The following is an 11,821-nucleotide window of genomic DNA, read 5'->3' as shown; positions in this document are numbered from 1 at the left end:
TTTTGTTTGATTTTTTTTCTTCTTCTTTTTTTGCCAATGGCATGCATGTGAACTGCTATCCAAAGGCTATGGAAGATCTCTGTTTTCTAGCTCAGATGTTCTTGAGAGGATCAGAGGCTGATTTTTTTTTTTTTTTTTTTGCCTCTTTTTCCCTTCTATCTTGAGGATATATACACCATCAAATATTCTTTTTATTTATTTATTTATTTTTTGCGGTACTGGGGATTGAACCCAGGGCCTCGTGCTTGCAAGGCAAGCACTCTACCAACTGAGCTATATCCCCAGCCCCATCAAATATTCTTAAGAGAAACAGGAAAATTGTGCGGCAAATCTTGATGCCAGATATTTAACATTTGAGCTATATAATCTGCGGTATTTCAACTGCTTTGGAAAGCATTTTTTCAACCTGTATGTGACTTAAGATGTATAAAAACATATTTCTGTACTACTCATTTGAAAATAAGTCATTAAACCAATTAATTAGGCTTGTGAAATACTGGGGAAAACTTTATTTTTGTTAAATTTTCCCACTCTTTGTGTGCCTACTCCAATTTAACACTTCTTCTAAGTTCCTAGTGTGTGCAATTATGTTAAGATGAATAGATATTCTAAGGTGAATCAGTTTTAAATGTTGCCCTTTAGAAGTTTACTTTGGATAGGTGGAAAATGCAAGTTTGAATAAGTGCTACTTAGAGGAGGAAAACAAAAATCTGTGAATAGCAGAGGAATGAGTCATAGTGCTAAGGAATATCCAACTGAAGAGAAAACTGTTTTCCCTAGAATAGTTACCATTTCCAAGAGAATAATGTACCTCATCTCTTGAAGTAATAAAATAATTAAGACTAAAATTTGTAGTGCGATAGATAGAAATAGCACAGGGTTGATTATTCAAATATCTGGACTTTCGTCCCAGCTCTTCTGTGGATCAAGTATGTTAGGTGGGTTTTTGGTAATCAATAGACTCTGGGTTCCTTTCCACTCCCCTCACTTGCCCACACCACAACAAGAAGGAGACACTGGCATAGGTGAATACAAGTCTAAGGATCATTGTCAGACTATTGGACTGTGTGGGACTTGTCCTGTGATGAAGGGAAGGGTTGATATTCTTGTCCCTTGCATTCAATGTTCCTCATTGGAACCTTTTTGAAATTCCCATCTTCTCTTCCTTCCCTACAGGTGGGTAGCAAATGGCTTCAAATTCTCTTTCAGTTTAGGAAGTCAATGAGAATTACAGTGCTTTCCATGGAAAGGACTCTTTAGGCCCTCAGGTTTGGGTCTTCAGGTGAAATATCTTGTCTTCCAAACTTTACTCAGAATGTTTTTTCAGCTTTGGAGTGCCAAGATCTGGATCAGAAGATTGAGAATTCCATGGATAAATAACAGACAAAGCCAATGAGGTAGCTTTTAATTTCAGTACTAGGCTCTTTTATTTGGAACCAATGATTTCTTTTATAGCTTTATGAGACCTTGCCCAAACAACCAGGGAAGACCAATATTGTCTGGAAAAATAATTTCATTTAAGTAAATGAAGTAATTCTGGAGTATTGTCTTATTTCCCTTAGGAACCTGGAGGCAACGATTGGAGAATAACTGAGGATTTGTGTTTTCAGGATGATAAGACTGGTTATTTGGCTTCTTTTTTTTCCTAAGAAGAATAAGAATGACTCAGATTGGATTTTTTTTTTGTACCTTTTCCTTTTTCTTTAATTTTGTTTCGGTTTTATAAATATATTTACTTTGTAATTTGTCATAAGTAGAGGTAGTAAGTCACTACTTATGGGAAGATATAAGTATCCTTTTTGATATCAACTCAAAGTGTATGGAGAGCTTCTGTATGCAAGTATCATCATAAAGGAGTCATTAAATGATTCACTAAATAAACAAATACTTGTGTTTTTTTGTAATGCTATCTTATCTTCTACATTATATGTTAACTTGGGGCTATAACTTAAGGGCCTTAGATTCTTACAGGGTTCAAGGATGATTTTTACAGGATTATGAATTCCCTGAATTTATAAGCAAACTTTTGTGCATATGTCTATTGAAAAATATGGATCCATAGCTTTGATATAATTTCTAAAGTACTCTGTATCCTAAAAAACAAAGGGCCTACTTTAAAATCAAAATTCTTTTATGTTACTGACTTTAGTTTTTTATTCCACTGGTATCTGCTGGTACAAACAGTAAGGAGGTAGAATGGGAGGGGAGATTCTGAATCCATGTGGGGAGCTTGAAATTCCAATCTACTGAATCTGAATTTCAGGGAGAGGGGCAGGCACAGGTAGATGAAGTGCAATCAGGCTTTTCAGATTGACTCCCCACAATACCCTCACCCCAGCCCATGTAGAAAATCACTTGGTAAATTATATATAATGGGCATTAAATATACTTCAAGAGAGAATGAGCTTCATTCTAAAAAGATATCTCATTAACATGCACTGGTAAGCAGAGGAACCTGTGTGAAGTCAGAATATTTGAACTGGACCTCAAAGTCACTACTGACTGCATGAGAAATTGCAGTAAGAACAGAGTAAGACTTGAAAATGCTGAGTACAGAAATTTTGATGATGCAAAAGGGAGGGAAAAAGGTGTTTTCTGATTTTTCTCCTGTCACAGAGGATATCCAACAGGGAAATATGTAGTACAGGAACCAGGTACAAATATATTAAGGCAGAGCTGTAAACTAAGGACTATGAGAGTCTATTTATCTGAGTTGGCTGACAATGCCTTTCACAATTGATGTAACACTACCATAAATTCATCCTTTTCTTCCTACTCAAGTCTACTGTAAACAGGAAATGCAGTTTGACTAGACTCAAACAGGTAGATGGGATTTCCAAGAACCAATTCAGTATCATCAATATAAATTTTAGAAAAGAAGCACAGACATATATTAAAGCATCTAAATAAAAAGCAAAACAAAAACAAGATAACAGCACCACAACTCATTGTGAGAAAAGTGCTTAGGATTCCCAGAATATTCTGCTGGAGTTAGTATTTGTCACTTAGACTGACAATTTGGCATCTTGACGTCATTAGTCAGTATTTTGGTTATCTGCATAGTATTTTTGTTGGAAGTTAGTCCAAGAATCTAGTTGTTGTTGAATATTGTATTCATGTCCTATGACTGCTGTAATAAGTTACCACAAATTTGGTGACTTAAAACAACAGAAATTTATTCACTCACAGTTCTGGAGTCCAAAAATCTAAAATCCATGGTGTTAGCAGTGGTGCACTGTCTCTGAAGTTTCTAGGGAAATTCCTGCTCCCTGCCTTTCTGGCTTCTTGTGTCTATGGCATTCTTTGGCTTTGAACACAGCTCTCTGCTCATGCCTTCTTTTTTCTGTGTGTGTGTTCCTCTGAATCTATCAAAATTCCATTTCCCATTCTCATATAAGAAAACTTGTGACAGTGTTTCCAATTTCATTGATATCTTCCCTCATTTTTGTCTTGTCTTGTCTTCTGCTCACATTAGGTTTAATTTTTCTCTTCCTTCTCTTTTTTAGTTTCCTTAGATGAATGTAGATTACTCTTTTTAATCCTTTTTTTGTTCCTAATATAAACCTTCAGTGCTATAAATTTCCTTCGGAGTATTGCTTTCCCTGCATCCCTCAAGTTTCAAACATATTGTTTTTAAATTTTCATTTAGTTTGAAATATTTAAAACTTTCTCAAGGTTTCTTCTTTGATCCATGTGTTATTTAGATGCATGGTATTTAATCTCTGAAGATTTGTGAGCTTTTCCAGTTTTCTTTGTTGTTGTTTTCTAGTTTAATTTCACTGTGATTTGAGAGCATGTTTTGTTTAGTTTCTATTCTTTTACATTTGTTAAGGTGTGTGTTAGGGTCAAAAATTGTGAATGTTCCATCTGAGCTTGAAAGGAATGTGTATTCTGTTGTTCTATGGGAATATTCTGTGTCAGTTAGATCCAATTCACTGATTATACTTAAAAGTTCAACTTTACTCATTTTTTATGTTCTGGATCATTTTCCAACTACAGCAATGCATTTGTCTATTTCTCTTTCCGTTTTACCAGTTTTTAACTTTTGTAAAAACTTTGGGCACTCCGTTGTTATGTAAGGATTATTATGTTGTTTTGGTGGATCAACCTTTTTATCATTACATGATATACCTCATTTTTAAAAAAATATTTTTTTGTTGTGGATGGACACAATAACTTTATATTGTTTATTTGTTTTTTAAATGTGGTGCTGAAGATGGAACCCAGTGCCTCACATGTGCTAGGCAAGCATACCTCTGAGCCACAATCCCAGCCCTGTAATATACCTTTTTATCTTTGATTATTTCCCCTGCTCAGTAGTTAGTTTTGGCTGAAATTAACACACAGCTGCACCAGCTGATTTTTCTTCTTTGATGAGTGTTAGCATGATTTATTATTCTCCATTACTTTACTCTTCATCAATCTGTGTCTTTAGATTTAAAGTGGATTTCCTACAGACGGTATGTAATTGGGTTTTTCTTTGTGTGTGTGTGTGTGTGTGTGTGTGTGTTAATCCATTCTGACTGTCTTTTGATGGATTAGCATTTATTGTATTTATATAAGTTTTCTATTCATTGTTCTTGTCCTTGATTTCTTCTATTTTGTCATTCACTCTTCTTCTGCCTCCCCTGCTTTTAATGAGCATTTAAAATGATTCCTTTCTCTCTGTTCTCTTAGCATATTGGTTACTTCTTTTAAGAATGTTTTATCGATTACCCTCAGGTTTGCAATATACTTTACAAGTAATCTAAGTTCACTTTCAAATATTATAACACTTCATGAGGGGCACAAGTACCTTATGATGGGTAATTGGGAAATTCCCATTTCTTCTTTCTAGTTCCTTATCACATTCATTTTGTTTAACTATAGCTATAATCATCCAATATATTGTCACTCTTGTTATTATTTTCAAGAATATTTTATATCTATTAATAACTGTTACATCAATTAAAAATAAGAAAAATAAAATAGTTTACCTTTTATATGCCTTCTCAAATGTACTTACTTGATGTTTGAGTATCTGATGTGTATCAATTTTCTTCTCCTTGAGGCACTTCTTTACTATTACTTGCACTAGAGGCTTATGAGCAACAAATTCTTGATTTGAAATGTTCTTTTGTCTGAGAAAGTGTTTTTTCTTCACATTTAAGGATGATACCACTGGATATGGAATTCTAGCTTTTTCTTTTAGACTTCAACATTTTAAATATTTCATTTCACCGTCTTCTTGCTTACATTGTTTAGGATGAGAAGTCCACTCTAGTTGTGATCCATGTTACATTATAGGTCTGGTGGTTTTCCCCTCTTTCTTCTTTCAACATGTTTGATTTATTGCATTTGTCATATAATCTACCTAGTGCTATATTTTCTTTCCTTTTTTTTCTTTTGTTGATGCATTATAGTTAGATGTAATAGTTGGGAATATTTTTTACAAAATAATACATACATGGGATTTAATTTTACTCCATTTTCAGTACCTGGTCTCTCCTCCCCATCCCCCGCTGCTCTTCCTCCTCTGATTTCCGGCATTTCCTTTTAACTCTTTCTTAGTGTTACTATCTTTCTGCTCATACTGCTCATCATTATTCTTGCATGTTATCACTTGTTTTATTAGGGATATTTCAAGTTTTTGGTCTGATAATTCCAAAATTTCTGCCATATGAATCATTTTGTTTTTTCAGACTGTGTTTTTGCATTTCTTTTTTTTCCAGCTTTTCTATTGTTGTGAGGATGAGTGATGATCCACATCTTTTCACATGTTAGGCCAGAAACCAGATAACTATAAACCTGATATTAAAGAATGGGTACATTTATCCAGAAAAATAATTCCATTTAATAATATTTAAGGTCTCTTCCAGGTCTGAATTTTTTCCTACTCTTATCAAATTTTACCATATAAATTCAAGGTATGCAAAGCAATAATTGTATATCTTTGACCATACAGTTTTTATCTAATTGTATATAAGAGGAATAGAGAGATATTGGTTATAAACCAGATGTAGATGTCTCAGTCTCAGTTTGCCACTTGTGCTGTGATCTAAACAAAGTTATTTCATGTCTCAGGATGCTGGCTTCTTCACCTATAGAATAAGGTGTCAGACTTAATCTGCAATAAATGCCAACTGTCTGCTATTTTAGAGTATGATTCTTTAAAGGACTCTGAAAAAGTCCCTAATTTATTGCCCACAACCTTGATTTTTGTACATGAAATATTTTATTGGCACTAAGCAAATAGCTATTTAAATGTCAGCTGTTAATCTAGGTCTTCTACTGGCACCCTTCCACTTTCTAAATGGAAAGGAGAGGTCTTGTTGGTGTTCCCGTTTGTTTTAAATGTAAGAAATACGGTTCTAGGTAGCTGACAGATTTCCTGGCAACTGGACAAATTGGCTTAACTTAGGCAAGATTGTTTTTGAATAACTGATTAACTTAGAAGGTAACAAAAGCTAAAAATATTTAATATTTATTTTCTGCTATTAATATTCAAATTGTTGAACTTTACCTGGGTGTGGTGGCCTAGGCTTATAATCCTGGCAGTTCAGGAAGCTGAGGCAGGAATATCCTGAGTTCAAAGCCAGTCTTAGCAACTTAGTGAGGCCCTGTCTCTCAAAATGAAATATAAAAATGGACTGGAGATGTGGCTCAGTGGTTAGGTGACTCCGGGTTCGATCCCCATACCAAACAACAACAACCACAACAACAACGACAAAAATTGCTGAAATTTCCCAAAGAATCAATTGGAACACAGGGAATTCAATCAATTAGCTGCCTATTTAGGTTTCAAAAAGCAGGGATTTTTTTATTTTTCCCCTCCTTCTTCACTTATTTAAATATATTTTTAATGAATTGACCAGACAGACTTCTTTTTGTTACTGTATAGGCACAGAATGATTCTAATACTTGTTTCTAAGCAATAATATTCACATTTTTCTGTACTTTCATCTTCTAATTAATTCAAAATCTATGTCATGTCAGTTACTATTTTAGAAACTGGGAATAAGTAAATAGATATGGGGCAATCTTCAAAAAGTTCACAGTTTTATATGAGATGGAAACATTCTGGTGAAGCTGAATCTTTATAAATTACAGTAGAACTAGGGAAATTAACTTGTGATTCACCAACTTGTAGATGGTAGATTAAAAGAGGAATGTGGATGAACTCTACCAAAGAATGAAGATTGGGAATTGTCATTGTTTACAGTTCACATAAGAAGGGCCAGTGAGATGGAAAAACATACTGAACAGAAAATGTAAAGAAGTATTTATATTTCTTGTGCTATGGGAGTCCTGTTGAGAAAGTCTGGTCCTAAGCCGACATGTTGAAGATCTGGACCTACTTTTTCTTCTATAAGATGCAGGGTCTCTGGTCTGATTCTGAGATCCTTAATCCATTTTGAGTTTAGTTTTGTGCACGGTGAGAGATATGGGTTTAGTCTCATTTTGTTGCATATGGATTTCCAATTTTCCCAGCACCATTTGTTGAATAGGCTATCTTTTCTCCATTGCATATTTTTGGCCTCTTTGTCTAGTATGAGGAAATTATATTTATTTGGGTTTGTGTCTGTGTCCTCTATTCTGTACCATTGATCTACCTGTCTATTTTGGTACCAATACCATGCCGTTTTTGTTACTATTGCTTTGTAGTACAGTTGAAGTTCAGGTATTGCAATACTCCCTGCTTCATTTTTCCTGCGAAGGATTGCTTTAGCAATTCTGGGTTTCTTATTCTTCCAGATGAATTTCATGATTGCTTGTTCTACTTCTGTAAGGTACATCGTTGGGATTTTAATTGGAATTGCATTGAATCTGTATAGCACTTTTGGTAGTATGGCCATTTTGACAATATTAATTCTGCCTATCCAGGAACATGGGAGATCTTTCCATCTTCTAAAGTGTTCTTTAATTTCTTTCTTTAGTGTTCTGTAGTTCTCATTGTAGAGGTCTTTCACCTCTTTTGTGAGATTGATTCCCAAGTATTTTATTTTTTTCGAGGCTCTTGTGAATGGGGTAGTTTTCCTAATTTCTCTTTCTGAAGATTCATCACTTATGTATAAAATAAAAGCAAGAATCAACAACTGGGATAGATTCAAACTAAAAAGCTTTCTCTCAGCAAAGGAAACTATCAGCAATGCGAAGAAAGAGCCTACAGAGTGGGAGAAAATCTTTGCCAATCATACTTCAGATAGAGCACTAATCTCCAGAATCTATAAAGAACTCAAAAAAACTCAACACCAAGACTACAAACAACCCAATCGACAAATGGTCTAAGGAAATGAACAGACACTTCACAGAAGAAGACCTACAAACAATCAACAAACATATGGAAAAATGTTCAACATCTCTAGTAATAAGAGAAATGCAAATCAAAACCACCCTAAGATTCCATCTCACCCCAATCAGAATGGCGATTATCAAGAATACAAGCAACAACAGGTGTTGACGAGGATGTGGGGAAAAAGGTACACTCATACATTGCTGGTGGGGTTGCAAATTAGTGCAGCCACTCTGGAAGTCAGTATGGAGATTCCTTAGAAAACTTGGAATGGAACTACCATTTGACCCAGCTATCCCACTCCTTGGCCTATACCCAAAGGACTTAAAATCAGCATACTACAGAGATACAGCCACATCAATGTTCATTGCTGCTCAATTCACCATAGCCAGATTGTGGAACCAACCTAGATGCCCTTCAGTTGATGAATGGATAAAGAAACTGTGGCATATATATACAATGGAATATTACTCAGCCATAAAGAATGATAAAATTATGGCATTTGCTGGCAAATGGATGAAACTGGAGAACATCATGCTAAGTGAGATAAGCCAATCTCAAAAAACCAAAGGAAGAATGATCTCGCTGATAAGTGGATGATGATACATAATGGGGCGTGGGAGGGGTTAGTGTTAGGGTTAGAGTGAGGGTTAGGGAGGGGGGAAAGAATGGGGAAAGGAAGAACTGTATAGAGGAAAAGAGGGATGGGAGGGGTGGGGGGAAGGGGAAAAATAACAGAATGAATCAACCAACATCACCCTATGTAAATTTATGATTACACAAATGGTATGCCTTTACTCTATGTACAAACAGAGAAACAACATGTATCCCATTTGTTTACAATAAAAAAAAAGAAGTATTTATAGAAATCAAAGTTTGCCTTTGTTTGGATTCCTATAATGTAAAACCAAAACAAGGTTTGAGTACAAGAAACTTAATTGGTGAATGATCCTATGAAGTGGCAGGAGGGAAGGAGGGAAGTGAGATAGAGAAAAAGAAAATGTCAATAAAGGATATGTTATCAAGTAAGTTGCAGTTGGGAGTAACTGAAGCTTAACTTCTATGTGGAACTCTGAGAGCCAGTGCAGACATAGACCCCAGGGTTAATTTTTCTGGGAGATAAAGGAGCTGAGATACATGTGCACTGATTGCTCTTAGTCATTGTTTAGTACTATTCCTAGAGGTTGTGAATTCCCTGGTACTTTTGGTCCATCACATGTAGAGTATGAGTGGGTTCTAGTGGTTGGAGAGAGCCCTCAGGCAAGAGTATCAGGGCCCAGTAATTAAAAGTCTGAGCTGTCTTTCAGGAAAATGTTAGGTGTTTAAGAAGTATGAAAGGAAAGGACCATTGACAGACCTATCACAATTTAGTGGCTTGAGAACTAAGGAAAGAGAGAATTTCTGGGAAAAGGAAGTAGTAAACAGTGTCAACAGGACTGAAAAAACAAATAAAGGGTAACTGAGATTATGGAAATATTCAGCATCAGAGGTAAACTAAGGGGAAGGTGTTAACCGAAATGAGAAAAATAGAAATTAAGAAAGTAGAGCATCAATAAATGATAAAGTAAGATGAGGGAAGAGATAAAAATGATTATGTGGGTATCAATATACACAACTAAAGCTAAAAAACAGATCGAGACAAATGAAACAAACATAATTCAAACTAAAACTGTTCTTTTATGATTTAAAATCTATATCAGCGATCCAAGATGGCGGCCTAGAGGGAGACTGCACCCCCAGTTGCTCCAGAACCCAGGAGTTAAGAAGGGGAGGCATTGAGAGACTCAGACTGAAATAGAGCCACGGGTGAGTCTGCCCACTGGGTAAAGCTCGGCCCGGGTGGCAGACCCAGATAGAGGTGGCTTATCGGAGCCAGGCAAGGCAGCTAGAGTCATCCACAGGCAGCCCTGCGCACTCTGGCGGTGGGCCCCGCCCACACAGCCAGCTTCTCCAGGTTCTCGGAAAGGAACTGACCCGCTAGTGAGAGCCTTTTTGACCAGAACAAGCTCCGAGTCCCGGAGCCACTGCAGCGCAGCGTACTCCGGCAACGAACCAGCGGAGAGCCTCGATCCGTAAGCAGCCTCTGGGATCAGGGCAGGGCAGCCAGAGACCTCTTCAGGCGGCTCTGCCCACTCCGGCTGCAGGCTCTCTTCACGGGGCGATCCAAGATGGCAGCCTAGAGGGAGACTGCACCCCCAGTCGCTCCAGAACCCAGGAGTTAAGAAGGGGAAGCATTGAGAGACTCGGACTGAAATAGAGCCACGGGTGAGTCTGCCCACTGGGTAAAGCTCGGCCCGGGTGGCAGGCCCAGATAGAGGTGGCTTATTGGAGCCGGGCAGGGCAGCTAGAGTCTTCCCAAGGTAGCCTTCCACACTCCGGCAGTGGGCTCCTCCCACACGGCCAGCTGCACGGTGCAGGCCCACAGTGAGAGCATTTCCACACAGAGCCAGTTCCAAACCGTGGAACCAGTAGGGGGCTAGGGGCAGTTTTCTTCTGATGAGCTGCTTTATCAGATTCCTCCAAGACATCAGGCTACTGAAGGCTGGGAGGTGATACACTGGAAATCTACCAGGAAACTATAAGCCAATAGCGGAAAACTGCAATATCTCAGGGTCCCACTGACAACTGACCAATATGAGAAAACAAGGGAAGAAAATGTCCCAAACAAACCTAGATACTACATCAATAAAACCCAAATGACAGCACAGCAGAAGAAATGTCAGAAAGGGAGTTCAGAATGTACGTAATTAAAACGATCAGGGAAGCTAATGAGGAGATGAAAGAGCAAATGCAGGCATTGAAGGAGGAGATGAAAGAGCAAATGCAGGCATTAAATGATCGCACCAATCAACAGTTAAAAGACCAAATACGGGAAGCAAGAGATCATTTCAATAAAGAGTTAGAGATACTGAAAAAAAAACCAAACTGAAATCCTTGAAATGAAGGAAACAATAAACCAAGTTAAAAACTCCATAGAAAGCATAACCAATAGGATAGAACACCTGGAAGACAGAACCTCAGACATTGAAGACAAATTATGTAATCTTGAAAGCAAAGTTGTCCAAACAGAAAAGATGGTAAGAAATCATGAACAGAATCTACAAAAATTATGGGATATCATGAAAAGGCCAAATTTAAGAATTATTGGGATTGAGGAAAACTTAGAGAAACAAACCAAAGGAATGAACAATCTATTCAATGAAATAATAACAGAAAATTTCCCAAATCTGAAGAATGAAATGGAAAACCAAGTACAAGAGGCTTATAGAACTCCAAACATACAAAATTACAACAGACCCACACCAAGGCACATTATAATGAAAATACCTAACATACAAAATAAAGACAGAATTTTAAAGGCCGCAAGAGAAAAGAATCAAATTACATTCAGAGGGAAACCAATAAGAATATCAGCAGATTTTTCAATCCAGACCCTAAAAGCTAGAAGGGCTTGGAACAACATTTACCAAGCCCTGAAAGAAAACGGATGCCAACCAAGAATCTTATACCCAGCAAAACTTACCTTCAAATTTGACGATGAAATAAGAT

The 11,821-nt window shown here is 36.9% G+C and overlaps 1 non-coding gene across 1 annotated transcript; it reads right to left on the bottom strand.

The window, feature by feature from the left end:
- Window positions 1-210: 210 nt before the first annotated feature.
- Trnaa-ugc (transfer RNA alanine (anticodon UGC)) lies at window positions 211-284 on the bottom strand. Its single transcript has one exon. It is a non-coding gene; the product is annotated as a tRNA-Ala (tRNA).
- Between the last annotated feature and the right edge of the window lie 11,537 nt (window positions 285-11,821).

This window comes from Sciurus carolinensis, chromosome 13 (assembly GCF_902686445.1).
Source record: "Sciurus carolinensis chromosome 13, mSciCar1.2, whole genome shotgun sequence".
NCBI lineage: Eukaryota > Metazoa > Chordata > Mammalia > Rodentia > Sciuridae > Sciurus > Sciurus carolinensis.
Note: the sequence above shows the minus strand (reverse complement) of the source record. Positions and strands in the feature narration are given on the sequence as shown.